The sequence below is a fragment of the Erythrolamprus reginae genome, unplaced genomic scaffold (assembly GCF_031021105.1).
Source record: "Erythrolamprus reginae isolate rEryReg1 unplaced genomic scaffold, rEryReg1.hap1 H_12, whole genome shotgun sequence".
NCBI lineage: Eukaryota > Metazoa > Chordata > Lepidosauria > Squamata > Dipsadidae > Erythrolamprus > Erythrolamprus reginae.
Genome location: NW_027248465.1, coordinates 779,484 through 807,235, shown reverse-complemented (window position 1 = coordinate 807,235; position 27,752 = coordinate 779,484). Strand labels below are relative to the sequence as shown.

At 41.3% G+C, this 27,752-nt stretch overlaps 1 pseudogene; it reads right to left on the bottom strand.

Moving 5' to 3' along the window:
- On the bottom strand, positions 1-25,035 carry LOC139155354 (mucolipin-3-like; annotated as a pseudogene).
- Between the last annotated feature and the right edge of the window lie 2,717 nt (positions 25,036-27,752).

The window sequence follows — 27,752 nt, the reverse complement described above, 5'->3', positions numbered from 1 at the left end:
GCCACCCACACACATTTAATGTTCAGAAGCAATTGTGCCAAGAGAACAAGATCACTGGTAAACCAGGCTGTCACCAGAAATCCATTGTATCCGTAAGGTACCTGGGATGGACCACCAAAATGGATCTGGCCTTGCATAGGCAGTCCAAAGCAGGCTGCAGCACTACCAAACCATCAAGCCACACCGTGCCAAGGATAGGAAGCTTTGCTTGCTTTCCTACGCAGTAACCTCCCCGGCTGAGCAAAGATGCTGGAGAGGAGCACAAGCCCCTTGCCACTTTGTCTGAAAGGGAAGAAGCCAGGCTCTGCTCACCCCTCCTGAAATGGAGCACATCATCTCCATGCCAGGAGAAGCCTTCCTCCCAAGTCATTTTTCTAGAAAGCAGAATTCTGGGCTGGCTCCTGGTTCTACAGCCATGACAGCTAGTATTTGGGCACCAGCAAAGAAAGCCTTCCGTTCCTTTCATTCTAGGTTAAGCTGAAAGAAAAGAGCCCACAAGGGACCACATAATGCTATACTACATTTGCCAAATGACCTCACCTAATGGTCTCATCTCCTTTTAGTATTAAAAGGAACAGGAACAAACCCTGATCACTCAGACCATGCTATTCATGTGTTCACACAGTGCTTGGAAGCTTTGAATTTTGGATGAGAATTTTGTGGGCGTGGCTTAATTTGTAGAAGTTGCTTGTCGGTCATATAACTGGGTGGGAGCGGCTTTGTGGTCATGTGACTGGGGTGGGGTGGCTGGGTGGTCACGTGACTGAGTCAGGGTGGCCAACTTGACATCACTAACATCAAGGGTTAGTTAGGGTTAGGGTGTCTGACCTCTCCTCACCTCAATGAGATACAATTTCCCTATCTATTTACTATTACTGAGCATGCAAACTATGTTATTTAATCCTATGTATATATGCCATATGTAGACTTACATATTACATACAGGCACACAAAAATATACATTATCTACTATGTGTACTGTATGTGCATGTACACGCACACACACACACCTCTTCTGAAACTATACATTTTCAATCTCACTTATTGCATTTGGAAAAAACATACCCAGAGTTCACGCTCTGCCACACATTTAACTCTGACTTCTGTACATTAAAACATTCCACATGCCTTCAGATTTACTTCCCTAGTTTGCACATCACTATTAGAGCCAGGAGATGTCATGGATTGAATAAAATGTGGTGAAACTCACTTAACAACGCTCAATTGGGCTCAATTGTGGTCATAAGTTAAGGACTATCTCTGCCTTCCTCTGCATGGCAGCCTTGTCCTAGTAAACTCCTTCTTCTTTCTGGCAATTGTTCTCTCTGTTAGAGGCACCAAAATAATCCAGACAGTGTAAGCTTTCCTGCTGCAGCAGGGGGTTGGACTAGATGACCTCCTAGATGTCTTCCAGCCCTAAATTGCTGTGTTGTTTCAAAGTGTCTTCTGAAACGATGTCTAGAACCACAGTTTGTGGTGCTTCCTTCCTCTTCTCTCTCTCTCTGTTTTCTTCCTTTTCCCCCTCCTCTTTCTTTCTTTCTTTCTTTCTTTCTTCCTCTATTTCTTTTTTCTCTTTTTTGTCTCTCTTTCCCTTCATTCCTTTCTTTCCTCTTTGATGATTTCTTACTGAATCTGTGATGATTGTCCAGCTCCAGAATCTCCAACTACTTTCAGCAATTTTTGCCAATGTTTTTATTAAGACCTAAAGAAGGGAAAAAGGTACAGAGATGTTATCCAGCTGCTCAAAAATATAATAAAGAAATCAAAATGGTCCCATTTTATAAATCAAACAAGATCTATTGATCTAAAGAAAATAATTTTAATAAAAATAAGTCACCCTGAATAAGAAGTGCAAGGTTAGAAACCGTACTGTTAAAAAACCCCAAAGAATTAGTGGGGATAATCACAATTGCTCACTTTACAAAAGTATAACTGACACCAAAGTTATTTTATGCACCATTATTTTAAAGGTTCACTGGTATCTTTATTCCTCAAACCTCAGAAAGTTTAAAATAAATCAGTAATTGCTTTCACTTTTAACCATTTGCAATTCTGAAAAATTGGTATCTATCTATCTATCTATCTATCTATCTATCTATCTATCTATCTATCTATCTATCTATCTATCTATCTATGACATTGGGGGATCATGGGAATCCAGAGCAGCTTTCAAAACAGTGTAGGGTCACTAGGCTAATGAGAAAGTACCTACAGTTTCACTAGATTCAAGACTGATGTTCTGTTAACCTGCTTTCTATTCTCACAGCAGTCAACTTAATTAAATATTGAAGAAACAAAACTGTCAGATGATGCATCTGTCACCCAGGCCTTTAGTCACCAACCTTTTACAACAACAGAAAATATTTATAGGACTCTCCTCTTCTAATCTGTATCTTCCAGAGTTTGGCAGGTCTTTGCACTGGGCTATGAATGAATGAAGTTCTGTCTCTGGAAAGCCTTCACGCTGGTAATGCTAAAAAAAAAAAAGTTGTTATGTAGTACAACTCCAGTGGATATTATATGGCTATGAAAAACACAATTTTTAAAGAGGGGTGAGGAAAAATAGGAAAGGTCAGGTTTCTCTTGGTGAGTTAGAAGCCATTAAATGAGTAGAAAAGTGAGGTTCTTGAACCCTATTTCTCATCCACCTTCCCCCAAGTTTCCACATGAGATTGGGAAATTAGGGTGGACTTGTAATCTGCATTTTATTGGTCTTGAAACCCTGGTAGAAATGACAGGGGAACACAACTTTGAGACTCAGGATTCCAGGCAGACTCTAGTAGCCTTGGAGGAAATATTCAGATGTCTTCCAAATGATGCTGCCAAATTATACATTTTCATATGAGAGAAGAGGAAAATTCTGAAATCAAAGAGCAAAGCCATCTTCTCTGGACCCTTGTGATTTACATGGATACATCCATTCAGTTTTATTGCCCAGGAATGGTAAGAAAGTGATGTGGTTCTGCCCTCTTCCAGGATGGGTTTTCAACCTCCCACAGCACTAGATTTTTTTCAACTTCCGATATGAAAGCTAACCAGAGCCAAATCTGCTTTGTCAAATCGTACGTTAGCTACCTGAGGATGCGGACGGCTGTTAAGGCAGTAATAAAATAATAGAGAGGGAGCAAGGCCTTTGAAATATGGTGCTGGAAAAGACTTCTGCGAGTCCCTTGGACTGAAAGGGGATTAAATCGGTCAGTCCTAGATATCAACCCTGACTGCCCTTTAAAAGGCCAGATGCTGCAGATAAAACTCAAATACTTTAGCCACCTAATGAGAAGGAAGGACTCACTGGAGAAGAACCTAATGCTGGGAGAGATTGAGGGCAAAGGAATAAGGGGATGATAGAGAATGAGGTGGCTGGATGGAGTCACTGAAGCAGACAGCGTGAGATTTAATGGACTTCAGGGGATGGTAGAGGACAGGAAGGCCTGGAGGAATGTTGTCCATGGGGTCACGATGGATTAGACACAACTTTGCATCAAAAACAACAAAAATCATAGGAATTGTGTTGAATTAAATATCCTTGTAATTCAATATAAACATAACATTAACTTAAAATATTGTCTTGCTCCTGGGTTCTTCTCATGTCAGTATTGCAAGAAGAGTGCTTGAGGGCTTTTCATATTTTTTTTGTCTTTAGGGCCTACAGAGGACATTAGGAAGTTGGAGCACCCAAACTATCTTCTGAAGAGATTCCCTCATATTATAGGCAATGGGAAGGGAAAAACAACTGTTATCATAGTACATGTCCTCTTGCCCAAGGGAAATTAAGCATAGTAGTTCAGATTAGAGTTGGAAAATTAAGCAATAGGTTATAGCCTTAAACTTCAGTCTTGGTTGTTCTAAAGAACTTGCTCAGTTCTTTAGAACCAGATAAACCATGCTAACAAAAAAAAATTAAATACAAAAAACTTATCACTCAGCTATGGAATAAATCAAACAGATGGCCTGTGATTTGGATACATTATGCGCAGGCCAAGCCCACCCCAGTTCCGCAAAGGGGGGAAACATCGCAATACATTATATGACGGTAACATGACTCTGTGAGTTTGACATAGACTGAATAAATGATGACACTGCATCATGATGTCATCATGCAAATGGCCCTTTTTTGCTTACTTGCAGTAAATATGAACTTATCAGAGCTCTGTGTCATTTGTATGACGATGTCATGATGTTATGCTGAATTCTTGCAAAGGTGTAGAATATCTCTGTTTGCACAAGAGACTAATGAAATGAACAAAATCATTTGATATTCAGAAAACTATTTCAGAACTTTTGGAAATTCACATTTCAAAAATTAAACGTAACATCCTATAGTGTTGTTTATGTACCTTCACTGTTTCATACGTGTCTGTAATTAAGGCAATGAAGAGACTCAGGACCATGTAGATAAAGAGGCTAATGAAGGAGTAGAGGTAGATCCGGCTGAACAGCCACACCAGGTATCTTTTCTGTTGCATTTTTGCAAAAGTAGCAAACATGTCATCTCCATTTATCAAAGAGAAAAGACATTCAGAAACCATATTCAAGGTATGGAACTAGAAGAGAACAAATATTCAGGAACAAACAGACAAAAGAAAAGAAAATTATTTCCATTTTTTGCTCAAGTTGTTTAAAAAATACTGGTCAAATACAGTAAACTACAAATAAATGTTACATGTTTTACTCAATACCAGCCCATGAAAATCTCTGGATATTACAATATTTTATTAATGTGCATCAGTGCCTCAGATAATGCAGAATATATACCTATACGTGACAACTCCATATTCTGGTGATCATGTATAGTTACATAACTAAAGTGATAAACTGGCCTTTCAGATATCTTGGCAGCGTGCTCATTTTGTTAACATTTGCGCAAGACCCTTCAGATACAAATCTAGATGACAAACATCCAACTCACAGTACCTTAGCATGATATGGGCCCAGCACAATCCAGCCACAGAAACAATAACCCAGATAGATCATAGCCGCACAGGAGCAAAATCGAATGACATCGGGCAATGCTGCACGGAGAGTCAAAATAAGCAGCTGAAAAACAAGGCCCAAGAAAAACCCAGAGATGCTCATTAGACTTTCCAAAGACATTCAGCATTGCCAGTTAATAACAGAAAAGAATACCAAGAGCATGAGTGTTCCAGAAGATCCTTACATTATATTTCTTAAAGAAGCTGAGGTAGCGGATCACTCCAAGCCACACAAGCATGGTGGAAGTTCCTAACAGGATACTGCAGACGTCATAGTTTGTCAGACTCTATATGAAGATTAAGATGATGATCAATAAATTACACTAACGGAATTTTAGGGGGGTGCCCATAAAAAAAGGACCTTTTATATTCATTTTAACTCTTGGGGATACCATATTTTCTTTTCTTTTGACACTGAGATGGGAGACATAAAGTTCTGCTACGTAGATTAGGAGACCGTTGTTGGGAGGTGAGTAAACCTTATTCCATTAAAAAGAAATGGGCTAAAAATGTCAGGGCTGTTTCCTGGTGGACAAAGAGCACAAATGCATTGCACAGCAAATTAATAGACTTTTGATGATATGCACAGATACTGCTCATTTCTAATTTCTAATGATATTACCATGGATAGGTAAAATATACAGCTAGAAAAATGCCTTCTCTGGAGCAGCAGTTTTCTCAATGTGACCATTTTCCCCAGTTGAAGACTCAAGTGAACTATAAAAATAACAAAATTCAGGTTGGTCAATAAGATTTCAATTGGGACTTCCAAAACTGGAACACAGGCCATCTAATCAGCATTCAAGTCACTTACCTTAGCTTGTATCTCCATCTTTAATGTAGAACCAACTATGGTAAGAAGGTCACTAACGATGATCATGATATACCATCCATTGACAAATTCCACTAGATCAGAGAAAGATACTTCTTTCTTATAGTGATGTTGGAAAAAGTCACAAATTCCTAGGATACGTGAGAGGGCAAGAAAAGAGAAATTGCTATTTAAAACCTGCAATTAAATTTATTAAGAGATACTGACAAACATAAGCTTACCCTTTGTAGATAAATTCCTTTAATTACAGATCGTGTGCAGAGAATCAGTGATGCAAGACATGTCAGTATGACAAAACCATCAAAGATCATCATATAATGGGTATTCTTCTGTACTGGGAAAAAAAGATTGATTTACCTGTCTATGCATAATAGTCAACCTGATACACTCATAGAACACATACTCATTTGTTTCTGAGGGGAAATTTTCTTCGTGAAATTGCCTTGAGAGAGTGCTAATAATGGAGAAGAGGCCTCCATCTTACTTAATTTTTCAATACAGGGAGAGGTGGATAATTAAAGGATTCAAAGCCATCAAAAAGAATGAATGCTTCACACTTTTGGTAGTCTAAAGAGGACCCCTCCTCCCTCAAGTTATATAGTTATTTGCACTTGGGGCAAATTTCCCATTGTGGGGAATTCCCTTCTAATATACTGTAAATCAGAAGTGAAATTCAGCAGGTTCTGACAGATTCTGGAGAACCAGTAGTGGAAATTTTGACTAATAAGGAGAACCGGCAAATACCATCTCTGGCTGGCCCCAGAGTGGGGTGGGAATGAAGATTTTGCAGTATCCTTCCTTGCCACGCCCACCAAACCTCACCCACCAAACTGGTAGGGAAAAATTTTGAATTTTGCCAGTAATCTAAATATTAACCATATAGAAAGAGACTTTTTTAAGGACTATAGGTGAAATGATGTAACACACATATTCAAATTGCGTGCTCAGTTGACAAACATACTTTTAAAAATATAGTTACTACAGATCATAGCAAATACTATATTTAACATCATGCATCACTAGGCCTTCAATAAAACCTAATAAGCACTAAATAAGTAATAACAAAAGTATGTTTTTTAAGCTTACTTGATCCAGAAACATGCCAGTCTTTACATTCCTTGATGGCAATATCATTGTCTAGGCTTATTTTAATTCTTCCACTATGAGCTTTGTTATCAAAGAGTATCTGTAGATATTGTGGAGATAGAAAAGATGCTATTATTCTTATTTCTAAACACTCGTTAGTTCAGATAGAATCTGAATAGTTTATACCTAATGCTTGGTAATAAAATCAAAATCTATATCTATCTATCTACCTACCTTCCATCCATCCATCTATTTATCTATCTACTATTCTTCTCAAAAAAGCCATAAAGTCTTATAGTTAGCTTGAAGTATAACTTTGAAGCAGTGATGGCATATAAAAAGCATATTTTGTAGAAAACAGAAAATGCTTGGAGTTAGTTTAGTTCTGTCAGTGTACCATTCTCCCCCAAATCTAAGCAGTTTAAAAATAAGGTGGAGAAATAGAATAAAGGAAGACTATATCTGAATAATCCTCGAACAAAACTTAACAAGAGAACATGACCCAATGTCTTCATCTTTTTAATATTGTTTCAGAAATATTTCTATTCTTATCACTATTTGGGTTTTATTGCACTTTTCCATCTGAGGAGTATTCAAGTTGACCACCAGCCACAGTCAACCAAAAATAAATAGAAACAAATTTTAAAATGTACAATTACAATATAGTTACACGCATAATAAAAGTATTAATATTATTGTTAATATTATTGTCAAAAAGCTAATACTATACAGAATTATGTTTTGAACTTAACTAAAAGAAGAGTAGGTGAGTTACCGCGAGAATTAATGTGAATTGTAGGACACACACACACACACACACACACACACACACAGAGAATAGCTGATTTACCAAATGGGTATTTGCAGCTGTGGGCAGGCAAATCTCTGGTAGCAATAAATCATTGGTGCCTGCCTCTTGATTAGCTTCAGCGTTATCATTTCACTTTATTCTCTACTTCTAAGTTGCTAATGTATATACTGCAATAGTCCACTTTAAGAAGAAGCTGACACAATCTAGGCCCATTTCTCCCATCCCAAACCTGCCCTTCAGAAAATGACTAATTACAAGTCTTCATCAGTTCAATTTTTTTTACTTGCTTCCTAGTTTATCTGTACATAAACAACCAAGCTCAGAAAGTTCCAAGGACTCCACCTCCGTACTTACTGTTAGTGTGAAATCATAGCAGTCTGGGAGTTCATGTTGTCGAACGGTCTGGAGATTAATGGCCTTCAGTTTGAACGTGAGTGTCAGAGTTACAAGTCTAGAACAGAGACCGGAGCTTTATTTCACCATTACCAAAAATATTCAAGAATGCCAGCAACTTTTATTTCTCCTCACCTCTGGAAGTCCAAAGTGAAATTGAAAGGAGTCTTCCTCAGTGTCCCATTTTCCAGAGGTAGTATTGGCTCCACATAAAGACACTCTGTTTGAAGACAGATGCTTTACGACATATAGAAAATACTCAATATTTAATAAGATGAGGAAGACAGAAAATCAGTAATAAGGAAATTAAATCCAATCTGGTCACTAGTAGTCTTATCTAAATAATACGAGATGTAAAATCTTTCTTCATACTTGCAAGAAATGACAGCGCCGGACTTACCCGGCAGGCAGGCTTTGCTGGAGGGACCGGGAGACACCGGACCCTCATGGCGGCCGCCATCTTGGATCCCGAGCGAAGTCTCGCGAGATGAGACTTCGCTCGGGATTTCGGGCCTGTATTGGCCTGGCTGCTGATTGGTCCGGGCTGGGCCTGCCTGCCCTATATAAGGGCAGGCAGGCCCGAGGCTCAGCCTTCTTGCCCGGACTGCAGCCCCGAGCAGACACTTGTTTGTTTGCTCGTGGCAGCCATTTTGAGTGCGACCTCGTGTGCGGCCGCCATTTTGAGTGGCCAGAGTCGGGCGAGGAGGCCTTTGGAGAGCATTAATCAGCGGAGCCAGCATCGGCTGGTCTCCGCTCTGGTTTGGAGCCCTAGTCGCCCCGGTGGTCGGGGGTCTTGGGGGGGCTTCCCTTTGGCGGCAGGGGTACCTGGGAGGGTGCGGCCCTGTCTATAAAGGGCCTAGGTGTCTGGCGGTGGGCAGTGAGGCCTTGCTGCCTCCGCTAGTGTGGGAGGAGGTTTGACTTCCTAGGTTGCCTTGGTGAGGCCTGCTGCAAAGGTAGGCCTTGCCTTGTGTGTGCAGGCTCTTTTGGGGGTTGTTCCCTTCCCCCCTTTTATTTCTTGTGTAAAAATAGACTTAAGTGAACTGACACATGGCCCCTAAGAAGAGGCCAGCCCAGGCCCTTCCGGCCCAACCTGTGGTGCGGCCCAGGAGGGCTGCCAGGCCTTCTGCCCGGGCTCGGGCTGCGGCAGAGGCGCCCCCGGGGGTGGTCCCGGTGGCAGGGGGGGTGGGATTTATGCCCCCAGTCCCTCAAAACGAGGTGTCTCCTTCTCTCTCCTGGGCCAGGGTCCTGGAGCGGCTCGATGAACTGGAGCGGTGGAGGTCGGGAGCAGGCCCGGAGGGGCTTCCCATGGCTGCCTCCGCTGCATGGGGTTCTGACCCCGAAGATGATCTTGCCCAGGAGGGGCAGGTGGCCCACACCGCACTGCTGGCCCACCCTGGGCAGAGGGCCCATACCGGGCAGACGGCCCAGTCCGGGCAGACGGCCCAGTCGGGGCAGTGGTCATCATTCCAGGGCCCAGCCAGGATGGGGCCCCCATGGATGTCTTCCACCCCTTATGGGGCAGGTGAGGTTGCACCACACACTGGCACTGCATCGCTCCTTCCCGTGCAGGGTCCTGGGTTTGTCCCGCCTGCATTGGGGAGTGGCAATAGCTTCCTTGGGGCATCTGCAGGCACATGTGGGCAGGTTTGGTCCCCACCGGCTCCGCTGGTGGGGGTGCCGGGGGTAACTTTTCCACCAGGGGCAGGGGTGGGGGGTTGGATCCCTCCCCCGCCGGCCATTATGCCACCGCCCCCTTTGGTGTACCCACCGGGGCTTGGAGTCTTGGGGACGGGGGCCACCACGGTGTGGGACCCGTTTGCTAGCATCAGGCCTGGGGCCATCCCTTGTGGGTTGCCCTCGACGCCATTGAGCTGTCATCTCCACCCATCAGTGAAGGAAGCGATCTGGCGGGGGGAATATGTGGACCTTTTCTCCCTTTTAAATAGGGAGGTCCCCAAGCAGGACAAGGAGGTAGTGCCTGGGGAGAAGGTGAAAAAGACGAAGGTCACAAAGTGTTTCAGCTCTTGGCTGTACGCTTTTTTGACCTTCGCTTCGGTAGTGATTCAGAGGCAGCCGGGCAGGGCCGCTGCTTTTCTGAAATACATTGATATAATAGCGCGGGCCCACTTTGAGTATGGGGGTACGATCTGGAGGCATTATGATAAGGGGTTTAGGATGCGTATCGCCCTTGACCCCCATTTGCCCTGGGATATGGTGGTCCCGGACCTTTGGTTCCGGGCCACTCATATGTCTGGTAAGGAGGGATGTGAAAGGACCGACAGTGGTCACTTTATGGAGGAGGAGCCCACGACTCCCGCGCCGGCCAAGGCCGCGGCAGGGAGAACGGAAAAGGGGGCCTCCCCGGCGTGCCACGAGTTCGCTGCAAAAGGGGCGTGTTTTCGTCCCTTTTGCAGGTTTCGGCATGCATGCGGGAATTGTGGGGGGAACCACTCCTCAGCCGTGTGTCCCCGCTCCAAGAAGGGGGCGGAAAAGAAGGGCGGGGGTTCCCCAAGGCCTCCCCCACCTGCTGGGGGTAAAGGGGCCCAGTCCAATCAATTTGCAAGTGCTTGAGGGTTGGTTGGGTGGCTATCACCCTCGCTCGAGAGCGGCCGCTCTCTTGCTAGGTTTTTCACAGGGATTCAGGATCCCTTATATGGGTGTTAGGAAGGCCTTCATGGCTGACAACCTTAGGTCGGTTGTCGGTCATGAGGACATTGTTAGGGAGAAGATTCGGAAGGAGGTGGCCGAGGGCAGGGTCCTCGGGCCCTTCCCAGAGCCGCCCTTCCCGAATCTTCGTGTGTCTCCCTTAGGTGTGGTCCCCAAAAAGGCGAGTGGTGAATTTAGGTTGATTCACCATTTGTCTTTTCCTAAAGGGGAGTCAGTGAATGATTTCATTCCTGACGAGCTTTGTTCAGTCCGGTACGCATCCTTTGATGCAGCCGTGACTATGGTTAGGGAGTGTGGGGTAGGAGCCCTTATGGGTAAATGCGACATTAAGTCGGCATTCCGGCTCCTCCCCATACATCCAGACGACTTTGAACTGTTGGGCTTCCATTTCGAAGGTGGTTATTACGTGGACAGGGCTTTGCCTATGGGTTGTTCTGTCTCGTGCTCTCTTTTTGAGAGCTTTAGCACCTTTTTGGAATGGGCGCTCAGGAGACACAGTGGTCTGGGTTCGGTCGTTCACTACCTTGATGACTTCTTGTTGGCGGGGCCTGCGCATTCGGAGCAATGTTCAGCTCTAATGCGGGACTTCGAAGCCCTTTGTGCTCAGTTAGGGGTGCCTTTAGCCCCTGAGAAGACCGAAGGCCCCGCCACCAGGATTACCTTCCTGGGTATTGAATTGGACTCGGAGGAGCAATCTTCCAGATTGCCCCTAGAGAAGTTGCTCAAGATTAGACGAAAGCTCGATGAGGTGCTGGACTGCCGGAAGGTTACCCTACGGCAGCTTCAGGAATTGGCAGGCATTCTTAATTTTGCATGTCGGGTAGTTGTTCCTGGTAGGGCTTTTTCCAGGAGGTTGTACGACGCGATGAAGGGGCTCCGTTTGCCCCATCATCGTACCCGCCTCTGCGCTGGGGTCAGGGCTGACCTCGGTGTGTGGCGGGATTTCTTGGTCAGGTTTAATGGTTTGTCTTTCTGGAGGCACGAGCTTCTTTTGGAAGCTGAGTTGCAGCTCTGTTCTGATGCCGCGGGGACTTGCGGTTTCGGGGTAATGTTAGGTGACCAGTGGTGCTGGTCGGCATGGCCTCCGGAATGGAGTGCCTCTTCGTTAGTCAAGGACCTTACGTTCTTGGAGCTCTTCCCCTTAATAGTGGCCTTAGAGCTTTGGGGGGAGCAGTTTAGGGACAAGACTGTGCACTTTTGGTGTGACAACCTAGCGGTTGTCCATGTGGTGAATGCCCTGTCCTCTAAGAGCGACAGGGTCATGCGGCTTGTCCGCCATTTTGTGCACAGGTCCTTGTCCCTAAACGTGTTGTTTTTGGCTAGGCATGTCCCCGGGTTGGATAACGGGGTCGCTGATGCCTTGTCCCGTGGTCAGTTGTCCAGGTTTCGGACCCTGGCCCCGTGGGCCCGAGAGTTGCCAGAAGTGTTCCCCGGCCACCTCTGGAGTCTGGGGGGGATCCAGAGTGGTGGAGAGACGAGGCATCCCGGGTGATCTCCTTGTCTGTAGCGCCCGGCACCCTCAGGGCATACCGGCGTGCAGGTGGGAGTTTGAGGATTTCAGGCAGGGCAGGGGTTACCAACTTAGTTGGCCTGTCCCTGTAGAGCACCTGGCCGGGTTTTGCGTCCAGCTTAGGCAGCGTGGCCTGTCAGTTAGGATGATCCGGTCCGGGTTAGCCGGCCTCGCCTTTCTGTCCAAGGCGGGGGGGTTTGCAGATTTTTCGGGTGACTTCCGCATCCGGAAGATGCTGGAGGGCTGGCTGAGGGAGCAAGCGGGGGCCCCTGGTGACACTCATCGGGCTCTGACGGTGGAGCAGCTGTCTTTAATTAACGGGGTTTTGACAGTCTGTGTGCCTCATTGTACGAGGCCCGTCTTTTTAGGGCAGCGACTTGTGTCATGTTTTTTGGGGCCCTCAGGGTCAGCGAGGCCATGCGTCGTCTCAGGCTGACATTCTGCTCCGGGCCTTCCAGTACGCTGATCTGGCCTTTAGACAAGGGGGGGTATCCCTTGTAGTGAGGCAGTCTAAGACAGATCAGCTACACAGAGGGGTTATCCAGTTTAGTGCGGCCGCTGACCAGTCGGTGTGTCCGGTGGCCGCCCTACAGCTTTATTGTGGTCTGTGGGGGTCAGGGCAAGGGTACCTGTTTAGGCATTGGGACGGTACCCCTCTGACCCGTTACCAATTTTGGGTGCTAGTGTCCAGGGCAATGGCCCGGGTAGGCATGGATCCCGCCGGTTATGGAACGCATTTGTTCCGTATCGGTGCCGCCACTAGCGCGGCACTTTCTGGTTTCCCGGCCCATCGGATTCGGGAGATCGGCCGCTGGCGGTCAGCGGCATATTTGGGTTATGTTAGGCCCACTGAGGATCCTAGGCAGGGTTCAGGCTGGGTAACCTCTCTGTGTGTGTGTCCTCTTGCAGGTCGCCAGGCTAACATGAAACCGACGGCGCTGCTGTGTGGCCACAGCATGATATTTTGGGCCGGCCGCTCAGCAGCCAGGAGTGCCATCGGGACCCACTGTCCCTGGGGCAGTGGGTCAAGGTTGCCTGGATGGGCCGGAGAGGTTTGCGGTGGGAGGGTCTCCTACCGGCGTTGCTGGGCGCTCAGCATTCCGTGGCTGCGCCCGGCAGTATGGTGGGGGCGGCTCCTCGGGGTCGTGCCCAGGTGGGTTTGGGTGGGCAGCGTCCTTTGGCCGCACCCAGGTGGCTGGTATTGCACTTAGGAGGCAATGACCTGTGCATGCTGGGAGGCCTGGCGCTGATCATCCAGGCACGCGAAGACCTGCGAAGGCTTCGTGAGGTGTGGCCCACCACGCAAGTGGTGTGGTCAGAGATCCTACCTAGGATCGTGTGGAGGGACGCCTCTTCCCTTAGGGCCATTCACCGGGCAAGATGTAGAGTGAATAGGGCCCTAGGCAAAACAGTTAGGGAACTAGGTGGGGTTGTAGTGGCCCATCCCCTCATCACAATAGACCGGCCATGGCTTTACCGGGCCGACGGCGTTCACCTGTCAGAACAGGGGAACGCCATTTTCTTACAGGACCTGCAGCGGTCTCTGCGTGAGCTGGCGCAGATAGAGGGGGGAGTCGGGGGGCCAAGATAGAGATCTGACCCCCGCTCCGTGGCAGGTTAGGGGCGGAAAATTGGGGTGGTTTAGCAACCGCGCGTTCTCCCTTGGGCATCTTTGGGGATGATTGACAGGTTCTCCGCAAGCTCATGGAGGGAGTGTCTGCCTGAGCAGCTGGGGGGAACCTGTCTTTGGGTCCTGCACCTTTAATTCCCGGGTTCGGGGTAGCCGGTGGGACCCCCCTCATGCAAAGCATGGCAGGGTCGCAGGTGATGGACTGCTCCCTCACCTGGACTTGCATCGAGATACGCCCATGAGTTGCCCAGGAAGTTTTTGTCGTAACGTCATTTCCGCCCCGGAAGTATTTGTTTGACCCTGCAGGTCCATTTCCGGGTCATAGTTGATTATGCTAATATATTCAAATTTAATGAATAAATTATGCAAATTTATGTTAATAAAAATGACCCAATTTAAATCCAGCTCTTGTGTCCGTGTCGTTACTCCGCCTCTCCAGCAATGACAGCGCCGGACTTACCCGGCAGGCAGGCTTTGCTGGAGGGACCGGGAGACACCGGACCCTCATGGCGGCCGCCATCTTGGATCCCGAGCGAAGTCTCGCGAGATGAGACTTCGCTCGGGATTTCGGGCCTGTATTGGCCTGGCTGCTGATTGGTCCGGGCTGGGCCTGCCTGCCCTATATAAGGGCAGGCAGGCCCGAGGCTCAGCCTTCTTGCCCGGACTGCAGCCCCGAGCAGACACCCGCCCGCCCTCCCTATTTTGCAGTGTGCTTAGGGGTCGCCCTTCGGGGACCGAATGGGAATTTTTTGCAGCTCTGCCTTTTAGCCGAGCTGTTTTTTCGCCCATTCCACACTGGGGAGATGGATGTGCGGTTAGGGGGTGCTTGCATTTTATTAGGTTAATTGGCTTACCTTTGGTCATTTGGGTAGGCAGGTTAGGGGCGGAAAATTGGGGTGGTTTAGCAACCGCGCGTTCTCCCTTGGGCATCTTTGGGGATGATTGACAGGTTCTCCGCAAGCTCATGGAGGGAGTGTCTGCCTGAGCAGCTGGGGGGAACCTGTCTTTGGGTCCTGCACCTTTAATTCCCGGGTTCGGGGTAGCCGGTGGGACCCCCCTCATGCAAAGCATGGCAGGGTCGCAGGTGATGGACTGCTCCCTCACCTGGACTTGCATCGAGATACGCCCATGAGTTGCCCAGGAAGTTTTTGTCGTAACGTCATTTCCGCCCCGGAAGTATTTGTTTGACCCTGCAGGTCCATTTCCGGGTCATAGTTGATTATGCTAATATATTCAAATTTAATGAATAAATTATGCAAATTTATGTTAATAAAAATGACCCAATTTAAATCCAGCTCTTGTGTCCGTGTCGTTACTCCGCCTCTCCAGCAAAAAGCAGCTATGTTTTTTCATTAATTTAATGCATATATTTACTGAACTTCTTATTTGATAAAGAATCCCTGAAAATATCTGCTTGTTAAAAATAAACCCAAAAAGGAAATTTTATACTTGATCCACAGATCAGTACCCTAATACCCTAATTTCTATGGTTACAGGCCCTTCTACTTATGACTGTAGAATGATGTTTCAATGCAGTTATGAATTACTTCCATCTGAATAAAATGAAGAAACAGTAATTCAGAAAGTTCTTGTACTGTAATTATTTGTATATGTTACACATTGGTTCATGTAATTGCATACATATATCAAGAAAAGACCCTCAATCTTTCAACAGTCCTTTAATATCTTTCATACCCAAGAGGTTTAAGCTAAGATATCCTTACAGAATTCAGCTTTTGGTATTGTTTGGAAATGTTGTGCACATATGTTTACTACATTAGTTCGCTAAGAGATTATTATTTATGTCACTATTTCCAAACTCCAAAAATAAGTCACAATGCTTCTGAATTCTCATAACAGACACTACCAATAATTCTATATGTTCAGTAATCAATATTCATGTTGAACAGTTAAGACTGTCCACTCAAATTTATTCACAAAGTTTCAGAGGCCAGTAGAGTCAGCCAATATATTTCGGTATTTGCCTAAAGCACATAAACATGAATGGCTCAGGCAGGTAAACTAACTGGATTTGTAAGTGCATTGTAAGGTGACATTTTCTTCAATACTTCAGGGCAAAAGTAAGAGCGCAAAATAATCCACACAGCAAACATTTATGTCATCCAACAGGTTACTAATGCTTTCTATCACATGTCTACAGTCTGAGGGCACTGCCTCACTTTTCCTAATAGTAAAGTTCACCCTGAACCTGAATCACCAATTAGTGTTGGTGATGTTTGCAATGTTGAGTTGGCAAGACACTTTTGTGGATGAGGGACATCAATTGCTTCAATTTTGATTATACTACAGTATCTTGCAAGTAGATGCACCCTTAACCCTGTTCAATAATTACCAGTATGAAGAACCTGCTTCAGATACAATAAAGTCAACACACTGGGCTATGAGTCAGCCATTTTTATCAGCAGGGTATCAGGCCACTTGGAAACTAAACCACGTACACCCTAAAGGTGCTTTTTCAAGAGGCACCTGGACTTTCTGGTTTTTCTTTCAAGATGTTCTGTTTCTCATCCATGAAGCTTCTTCAGCTCAGAGTTGAAGAAGCTTATTGGATGAGAAGCAAAACATCTTCAAAGAAAAACCAGAAAGTCCAGTTACTTCTTGAAAAAGCACCTTCAGGACAACCATAACCTGGATGACTGAGAATCTCCATAGATATAAACAATGTACATCTATATGGAATATACTAGGTCTGACTGAAGCTGACATCATTTGAGTGAAATGGGGCAAGGAATTAAATGAAGCACCACTACTGCAGGTTTCATGACTTAAACAAGACTCTAATGTACAAGTAGTCCTCACTTACTAATCACAGTTACTAAGTGATATAGTCATAAAGTGAAACATCCCATGACAGGTTGTTAAGCAAAATGGCGTGTGACTTTTGTGACTTCCTGCCATTTTCCACAATGATTCTGCTTGTTGGAAACAAGCTGAGAAGGTGACAATGGATGTTGCAATAGCTGCAAGTTCAGGGATTGGTCTTAAATATACCTTTTCACTGTTGTTGTAACTCTGAACTGTTACTGAATGAAGCAATTGCTAAGTGAGGACTATCTGCAGTAGTTGAATTTCTTCCCGTACAAATAAAACATCTGAAGTGTCTACCCATTATATTGTAATGATACTGGAAATTACTATGTGTTTGCTTTTAAACACTATGACTTTGCTCAAGTTGTCTTTCTTTCTGACCTCTGCCCACCCCACTCTCATTCTTCTCTCTCACACACAGAAACAATCTATCTGATTTGAGTAGTTCAGTATATCACCAGTTTCAATTTCTGGGTCAATATCGAAAGTGTCATTTCCAGGGCTGATAATTCCTCTCTTGTAGAAGTACTGACATATTGCCAGATCCTTTCTTTTCGTAGGCGTGATTTCCAACCAAATTAGCACGCAGCTGTAAGAACTAAGCGACAAGGTACAACCAGTTAATGGAGCTGCCTGATAATTAAAACTGAACTAATTGGAGACGCAAGAGAATGTCTGTGATGGAACATACTGCTTTTCAGATTTATTGATCTCATGAATAGAATTACAAAGACTAAGCTTCAAATAAAACTCGGTGAAATGGATTCAGTCATAGAAAACCTCATTTTTATGGGCCAATTGCCTGTGTTACCTTTATCTCATGAGGTTACTATGGAATTAAAAGGTCTGCATCTCTTGCCTCATTAGAGCCAATGCAAGCTCTATGGTATAGGAAACCAATGTGATTTTCCTTCCATTCATTTCTGTTTACATATAATGACTTGGCTTTTTCAAGCTTAGTTTAGGTTCAGTGTTCGAGAGACTAGAAGAGACTATCATTTCTTGACCAAACTTCTGATTAAAGAAAATATAACGTTTCGCTGGCTTATCCCACAAGGACTATCATTGACATGGAAATCAACAAGATATAAGTTGGAGAACTTGGACCAAGCAAGAGACTTTTATGAAAATAGTGGAATAAGCGAAATGGAACAACTAACAAAAGAATTGGAAGCAATGCAGGCGGAAGCTATGGGGGCACTCACACAAGTGGAGGAGCAGGACCAAGGGGCTAGAAGAAAGCAACCTCAGCGGGAAACCAAGAAATACAATAAATGACTGCATCGAGAGATCTAAAAATCTTCTCTGTAAATATCAATGGACTTAATGAACCAAAGAAAAGAAAACAAATGTTTTCCAAAATCAAGAACCAAAAGGCTCAAATTGTGATTCTTCAAGAAGTACATATAAAAAAAAGTAATCGGAATTTATTGTTAAACAAAAAAATTGGAAATATGTATGCTGCATTAGCAGACCAAAGGAAAAGAGGAGTGGCAATGTATGTTGAGAGTTCTATAAATTCCAAACAATTATTTAGTGATAATGAAGGTAGAATTTTGATTGTCCAGGTTGATATTGAACCTAAACCCCTAGTTATTGTTTCTATATATGCCCCAAATGATGATCAAATTATGTTTTATGAAAAGTTACATCAAAAAATTATAGAGTTAAATTTGGAAAATATGTTAATTATTGGAGATTTTAATGCTATAACAAATAGGCAATTAGACCATTCGGGAGAGAAGAAAAGTAGTAAAAAGAAAAAAAAGAATTTACTACCCTCCACTTTTCAAAAAATGAAAGCAGAATTATTATTGAATGATATATGGAGGTAGAGACATCCACATAGAAGGCAATATACTTTTTACTCTAACCCCCACAAAATTTGGACTAGAATAGATATGGTGTGGGCACCCAAAATAACAGCAGAATATATACAAGAGGTGGAAATAGATGTCAACACTTGGGCGGATCACAACCCAGTCATAGTTTATATGAGAAATATCAAAAAACACTACAATTGGCAAATGAATAGAAACATTTTAAAAGAGAAAGAATATAAAGAATGGATTGAAAAGGAATTAAAAATATTTTTTGAAATTAATAAAAATACAGACACCACTCCACAAAACATATGGGATGCAACTAAAGCATACATAAGAGGATTAACAATATCATACACAGCAAAATATAACAAAGAAAAGAAAAGAAAATATGAACAATTAATAGATGAATTAAAACAATTAGAATTTTTATCACAACAAAATATGAAAAATAAAGATTTGGGGAAAAAAATAAATTTAATTAAACATAAAATTAGACTGCAAGACCAAAATCAGATATTGGAAAAAATAAAAAGAGCTAAGCAACAATACTTTGAACATGCTAACAAACCAGGTAGATGGTTAGCATATAAATTGAGAAAACAGAGACAATCTAAATTAATTAGACATTTAGAAGACAAAGATGGAACAATAAAATATGACTCAGAGGGAAAAGCAAACATAGTTCAAAAATTCTTTAAAGAATTGTACAAAGATGACAATATTGAAGAAGACGTAGTATTTAAATATTTAGAAAATTCAGAGTTACCACAAATAACAGAAGAGCAACAAGAGAAGATGGACAGTCCTATAACAATGGAAGAACTCCTTACAATTATTAAGAAGCAGAAAAACAACAAAGCCACAGGGCCAGATGCAATTCCAGCAGAGTGGTATAAAATAGAAAATGAAATATTAAGAAATAATATGTTGCAAATTTTTAATGAATGTAGAGTAGATGGTAAAATTCCTAAATCTTGGTTGGAATCATTGATAACTTTAATTCATAAACCAGACACAGCAAAAGAAAAAATTAAAAATTATAGACCAATATCTTTACTGAATGTAGATTATAAAATATTTATAGCAATATATGCAGAAAGGTTGAAAACCGTAATAAATAGTAAAATCCATCCAGATCAAAATGGTTTTCTCCCAGGCAGACAAATTAAAAACAACCTTAGAACAATTATTAATGTATTAGAGTATTATGAGCAATATTCAGACAAAACATTATCTTTAATGTTTCTAGATGCCCAAAAAGCTTTTGACAACGTGAATTGGACATTTATAAAGATGCAATTAAATAGAATGAGATTTGGCCCCAAATTTGTTAATTTAATAGATGCTATATATTCTGAACAAACAACAAAAATTATATTAAACAATGAGCAGCTGGAAGTGTTTAAAATAAATAAAGGAGTTCGCCAAGGATGTCCTATTTCACCTCTTCTCTTTATCATGACTTTAGAAACACTATTAATAAAAATAAGAGCAGACTCAAAGATAAAAGGTTTAACAGTTGGAAAAGAGACATATAAAGTCCAGGCTTTTGCAGATGATCTGACCTTCATAATGGAAGATCCGATAGTTACAGCACCGAGATTAATCCAGACAATAGAACAATATGGTAAGGTAGCAGGTCTGAAAATAAACAAAAATAAAACAAAATTTATAACTAAAAACATGAACAAATTACAAGAAAGCAATTTAGAATGTATTACTGGAATACAAATAGCTAAAAAAGTAAAGTATCTAGGAATATGGCTAACAGCCAAAACAATAACATTAAAGAATGATAATTACATAAAATTAATTAATGAAATTAAAAAGGATTTGGAAATATGGAATAATTTAAAAGTATCTTTTCTGGGAAGAATTGCCACAATTAAGATGAATATTTTACCTAAGGTATTATTTTTATTTCAAGTGATCCCAATAAATCCAGGGGCAAATTTTTTCAAAACCTTAACAAATGTGGTTAAAAAAATTTTATGGCAAGGGAAAAAGGCAAGAATTAAGATAAATATGTTAGAAGATATAAAAGAGAGGGGGGGTTTTGCCCTCCCCAACTGGAAACTATATTACCAGGCAGCCGCCCTAACATGGATCAAAAATTGGATAACTTTAGAGGATACGAGAACATTAAAATTAGAAGGACATGATCTTATGCTTGGCTGGCATGCATTTGTTTGGTATGATAAAGATAAAAACCATTCTTATTTTAAAAGACACACATTGAGAAAATATTTATTTGATGTATGGAAAGACATAAAGAAAAACCACTTTTTAACAATCCCAGATTGGGTTACCCCACTGGATGCAATAATACACCACAGGGTATTAAAGATACAAGAAAAATAAGATATAAAGACTTGTTAGACAATCAAATGAAATTAAAAACTAGAATGAAATTACAAGATGAAGGGATACAAATTGACTGGTGGCATTATGCACAGATTAGATCTAGATATCAGAAAGATAGTACATTTTACATATTTAATAAAAGCAAAAACTTGTTAAGCGATTTAATTACTAAAAATCAAAACAAGGTAATTGGGAAAATATATAAATATCTGATTACCCACAAGAACATTGAGTTAACATTAAAAGATAGTATGATACAGTGGTGCAGAAATATAGGTAAAGAAATAGATTTAGATACATGGGAGAAAGTTTGGATGTGTAATTGGAGGATGACAAAGTCAGTTTCTTTGAAAGAGAACCAAATTAAAATGTTTTATAGATGGCATCTCCCACCAAGTAGAATAGCAAAAATGTTCCCAAAAACATCACCTTTATGTTGGAAATGTAAGAAAGAAATAGGATCCTACTACCACCAATGGTGGACATGTAATAAAGACAAAATATACTGGAAAATGATAGAGAAAATGACAAAAGAGATTACGAAGCAGAGAATAGATTTCACCCCGGAGTTTTGTTTATTAGGAATTACTAACCAAAACTATAAAAAAGAAATTTTGTATTTAATTATACACATTTTTACAGCGGCAAGAATTGTTTACGCGCAGAATTGGAAAGGGGAAGATATCCCCAAAGAGGAGGGAGTTATTGCAAAAATATTAGACTGCGCGGAAATGGACATGATGACAAGACGCTTGAACGACCAAGAAGAAACTAAATTCTATGAAACATGGAACAACGTTTATGAATGGATAGATAAGAAAAAAATAAAAATAGAAGATCAATAATAAGTATAGATATTTTTGTTCAAAACATTCTCTTTTTTTATTGAGATTAACAATAGATTTAGTCTATATATATAGAATAGAATTTTTAAGATTGTTTGACTTGAAACTAGTTAGAATTTTTTTTTTTATGATATAAATTTTTAAAATAAAATTTTTTTTTCATTAGACATTTTTTTTCATTAGACATTTTTTGTATTAGCAGCATTGAATTATGTATTTAATCATGTATTCCTTTTTCTGTATCTGCATTTATACTTTTGAGAAAAGCAGGGATGATACATCCCTACATTTTATGTTAAATGTTTGTAAGTCTGTCTGTCTTTTTAAAGAAAATTAATAAAAAAAAAATATTTGAAAAAAAAAAAAGAGAAGGGTCTTTTGCCCCCTACTCCCATGCCTATCACCCCTGCCCTCCCCTTCCCATGTGATCTTCTTTCCGCTCTTTCTACAATCTTGGCACTTTGCCCAAAATCCACCAGGGGGTGTCGTCTGCCTCTAACAGGGAGTCATTGAGAGGGGCCTTTCTTCCCCCTACCCCCATGCCCATCACCCCTGCCCTGTCCCTCCCCCCTCCAACGCACTCCTCTTTCCCACCCTTTCTACAATCATGGCACTTTGGCCCACCTTCTGTCAAGTGCTTTCCCATTGGCCCAGTGGAGGGCAAATGTCATGGCTGGCTTTCTAGAGGAAGCTGTGACAGAAGTGAATCATAGACAATGCCCACTCTAGGACGCTGCACTCGCTCTCATTAATGGCCCAGATGTTTCAGAGTTATGCTGGAACACACACACACACTAAGGGGTACTAGGGTGTCTTACTCCCACAGTATTTGTTTCCAGAGGGTAAATCATATGTGTAGCAAGTTTGTTTAAAATTGCTTGAGTCATTCCAGACTTATGCTGGAATATACAGCCGATAGATAGATAGATGGATGGATGGATGGATGGATGGATGGATGGATGGATGGATAGATAGATAGATAGATAAATATTACCTGGTTTATTGCGAAAGAGATCTGGTCATAGACCTCTGTTTGCGTGTACACTGCATAGGTGTCATCCATGCTGTCCATATAGCCTTTCAGGAATAGATGCTTAAAGGATACCGTGTTTTCTTCTTTAAATGTAACCACCATTTGATTGCTTAAACCAAAAACTACAAGCTGAAAATATCAATAGAAAGGGAATTCTTCAGCTAAAATACTCAAAAAGTCCATTCTGACCACAAGTACATTAATTTTTTTAATTGATGGAGCATTCGTAGCTACCGTATCTTTCAGAGTATAAGACACACTGGAGTATAAGACGCACCTTAGTTTCAGGGGAGTAAAATAGAGGGGGGGAATCTACCTATCAGGTATTCATCTGGTTAGTGTTCTTAGTCAGTTCAGCTCGAACACATTATTTTATCCTCTGGTTAGGGCTGAAAAAGCCTTTTTCAGAGGGGGTAGGAATGAAAGCAAGCCTGCAAAGACTTAGGGCTGGAAAAAACCTTCTTCGGAGGGCATAGGAAGCAGAGAAGATTGTCAGCACCTTGCTAGGGCTGGGGAAAAAACTTTGAAAAAGTAACATTCAAAGTATAAGTCACACCCAAATGTTCAGCCTCTTTTAGGGAGGAAAAGGGTGCCTCTTATCTGTATATTCCGGAAAATACAGTAGTTCTACCACCATTCCCTACTCATTCTCTTGGTAGTTTCATTTTACCCTGAGAGTATGAAAGGTAAATAAATCAGGAATTGAACATATAGGAAAAAAGAGCTGGGTACCATCCCTCCGATTTACAACTTTTATTTTCATTCAGTGGTCAAAGACTCCTCCTATATTTATGTAACTATGTTACACTTATAATTTAGCCCAGTTCAATATCATGACTATTTTATTCTTTTTGATCTTGGATCTGTTTTGCTAATAAAAACATAATATAATATTAGTATAGTTCATATTGGACATTTTCATACTATATTCTGAACACACAGATTTCCTTATAGTTGGTGAACAATGAGCATTTAATTAGTAGAAGGCTGAAGAGTGACATATATAATAATGAAATGAAACTGCAACTATAATCTTGATATTGTTCATTCTCTCCACTTGACTAATAGCCTATTCTGTTCATTACCCCAATCCAGCATCCATCAAATATTTGGACTAAAAGTTCTATAATTCCTAAACGAGATAGCTATGTTAGCTGACACTTATGAAAGTTCTTTTGCAACACAGATGAAGAACATATGATGAAGATACATATAATATTATTAAATTTGTCAATACTAAATACTTGACAAAAATATTTTCTTCCAAAATATTCAGTGTGTAAGAACACAGGTCATTTCAATACTTACAGATGGTCCTTGATTTACAATCACAATTATGACCAACATTTCTATTGCTAAGCAAGGCAATTATTACATGAGTTGTACCTGATTTTATTTTTAAATATGTGGGGGGGGGGGGGGGGCGCATGGTTTTTAAATGAATCACTGCAGTAATTGATTGAATTATGTGGTTGCTAAATAAATCCAGCTTTCCCTATTGACTTTGCTTGTTGGAAGCCAACTGGGAAGATTGCAAATGCAGGTCACATGTTTCTAGGATGCTGCAACCATCATTAGTATATGCTGGCTGTCAAGCGCCCAAATTCTAATCATATGACCAAGCCCTTGTAACTTTAGACAGTTACTAAACAAATGGTTATAAGTCGAGGACTGCCTGTATTAAGGTCTGAAAGTTTCAAATACCAACCGTACAGATGGTTCTAAAAACACAAGTCTCTAAAGAAGCAGTAAATCAGAGGTTGTCACTCAACTGGTTATAATTTCTTGAATTTATATAGCAGTAGCTAAAAATGTGTAAGTAATAATTGTACTGCAGCTGTGTATCTCACCTGGATAGTGACCATAGCTATTTTCACAATTTGTATGCCCAGCTTCCACGGTTTCCTTCCTCGGCCCAGAATTTTTCACAGGGATTCATAAAGAAAAAATTAAGTTTTCTTCTTAACTGATCTTCCAGAAGCTGGCACATTGATGATGTTTTACACTGTATAAATGTTCATCATCCTGAGTACTGCAGCTGCCTACAAGCACTTCAGGATTTTCCATTGCTGGAACAGAAAAAAACATTAGCAATATTGTAACGATTAACCAAAAATGCTATGCATGTATTTGTGAGCATATCTAAAAGTCAAGGTGTGATTGTCTCCTTTAACAATGAGAGTTTCAACTCCAAACTACAAGTATTACAGCACCTTCCATGCCAACTTATAGCTCATCGATGTTATTTCATCAACTAATCACAGCAGTGAAAAAGATATTAACAGTGAAGAAAAATGAGTTCTCCCACAGTTCTCATGTTCCTATCATAGAAAGCACTATTTTTTGGAACCAAACATAAGGAGGTTTTTTTCCATAAACACATTATTTTGTTTATCAGTTTTCCTGTTAAGATTTTACAGGATATTGTTTCAAGAGTTATTTCTCAAAAAAATCTTCCACATTTCTCCTATCCTCCCCCTCTCTTACGTGCATTTATCCTTGGCTCTTGCTTGATTTCTACGCCATCATAAAATGGCTGAGAATCACGGCTTCTGAATGGTCTAGAAGTCCAATAATGAATAACTGTGGGTTCTTTAAGACATGTGTATTATATGGAACTCCATTCTATGTCTTACCGTCATACAGATCACACTTTCAGAGAAAAGTCACAGAACCAATTTTTAAATCCAATTCCTTGAAATGCTGTGAGCTAAGAAACTTTAGCACATTGAGGGAGTTCCATAAACTTCCTGGGCTTTTTAGTATTAGGAACCCTAGAAATTACAATATATTCTGTTTGCTCTTAGAGTACGAATGTCACAGAATCTGCTTAAACTTCCTTCTAGTTCTAATAACCCTCTAGTTCCACAGAAGGCATGTGAATTCTTTAGTTCTGTATTTGCAACATTGGCCTTAATGTATTACAAATTGTTGGTAGAGGACAACAACAATGTTAAAAGCAGGTGTAGGTCCATTCCAAAATAAGTGTGCTCAGAGGCAGGTCTCTCATCTGAAAAATGGAGCTTTCTTCCATTCATGTCTGGGTAGAAAGACAATAGATAGGAAGTAGATCCACTGTGAGAATGAAGACAAGATATTATCAACATCTTCAATACTGAAGATACCAGAAAACCAGGTTAACTAAATTCAAAGAATTTATTATTGAGAATTGTATGATGCTCAAGAAATATAATTGCATTACTGGTATTGCTATGAAAAACAAAAGAAGCAATATTTGGGGAACAGATTCCTGTGCATACGAAGGACAAAGAAGCTAATCTATAAAGCAGTAGCTCACTTCCCTTATCTTTCCCTCCTCTTCCCTGGTCCAGGATCTATATTATATGTGGCAGATTCCTCAATTCATCTCATTTTACTGAAAGAGTAGTAGATCCTTGGAACAAACTTCCAGCAGACGTGGTAGATAAATCCACAGTAACTGAATTTAAACATGCCTGGGATAAACATATATCCATCCTAAGATAAAATACAGAAAATAGTATAAGGGCAGACTAGATGGACCATGAGGTCTTTTTCTGCCGTCAGACTTCTATGTTTCTATGTTTCTATCTCTTTTTCTTTCAAAAAGCACCAACGCACAGTTGATATATTAAGATAAATGGGAGGAAACTCATTGTTATCTCATTTGACACTGGCATATAAATGGGACATAATGTGCTCATTTTAAAGCAGTACAAAAATATTTTCATATATAAATTATTTTGTGGGACCTATCATATTTGTACAAGGTGACTGTCTATTCCACAGGATTATTAATGTCATATCGATCCTGTAATACTGCCAACCCAATAGAGATGCTCATAATCTCACAATATACAATAAAACCCATGCAAAACCAAATTCTTTATATAAATGTTGCAGTCAACTTATCAAATATAATGCTAAACATTCTCTTTATTGACTTCAATTGCCAAATCAGAGCCAGAGGAAGTAAATGTATGCATAGAGTTAATTAGTGAATATACAGTCCATTTTTGGTATCATCATTTGAAAGGAATATGCCGCCTCCGAACTGATTTAACTGTTGCTCATAAAATCATACATCACAATGTACTCCGTTGGCAACTACTTCACCTTTAACAACAACAACGCAGGAGCATGCAATAGATACAAACTAAATGTAAATCGCTCCAAACTAGACTGCAGAAAATACAATTTCAGCAATAGAGTGGCCTGGAATTCACTACCGGACTCTGTTATTTCTTCCCCCAATCCCAAAATCTTCAACCTTACATTATCTACAATAGACTTCTCCCCTTTTCTAAGAGTGCATAAGTGCCTACCGTTCCTGTCCTAATGTCTCTTTATCTTTTCTATCTCTACTTTATACTTATATTATGTTAAACATACTACAATACAATACCATATTTGTATGATAAATAAAATAAAATAAATAAATAAATAAATAAAATAATCAGAATTCAGAAAAATCTTCAAAGAACGGGAAGGCAATAATGTACCGGTAATCAAATCCTTGAGTTGAATTTTATTCCTGATGACAACATAGGTAGATTCATAAAGTGGGGTTTTTTGCGGGGGTGGAGGGCTACAATCAGTGAAGGGCTATCAAACTTTTTACTACCACACTGTGGGCGTTGTTTATGCAGGACGCCCTGCATTTTCTTTCATCATCTTTCAGTGCAAATTGGATGCTCTGGGATGGAGCTCCATTTTTGCTACCCCACTGCATCTCCCTCCCTCCCAGTCCGGGCAGTAGCCCACCCCTGGCTACAATATGGAAATGGTCTTGCCATTGCCTTCTAGGATTTTTTTTCAGCTAGTCTACACATGAGATCCTTCACAGACCAAGTGTTTCTAAGTGCTAAATACAAGTACGCCCTACTCCACTGTTCAACTAGACAAGATTTGTTGAAATTTTGATTTAGTTGGCCAGATTTTTCAATTCAATACAATTAGTATATTTTTTCATGT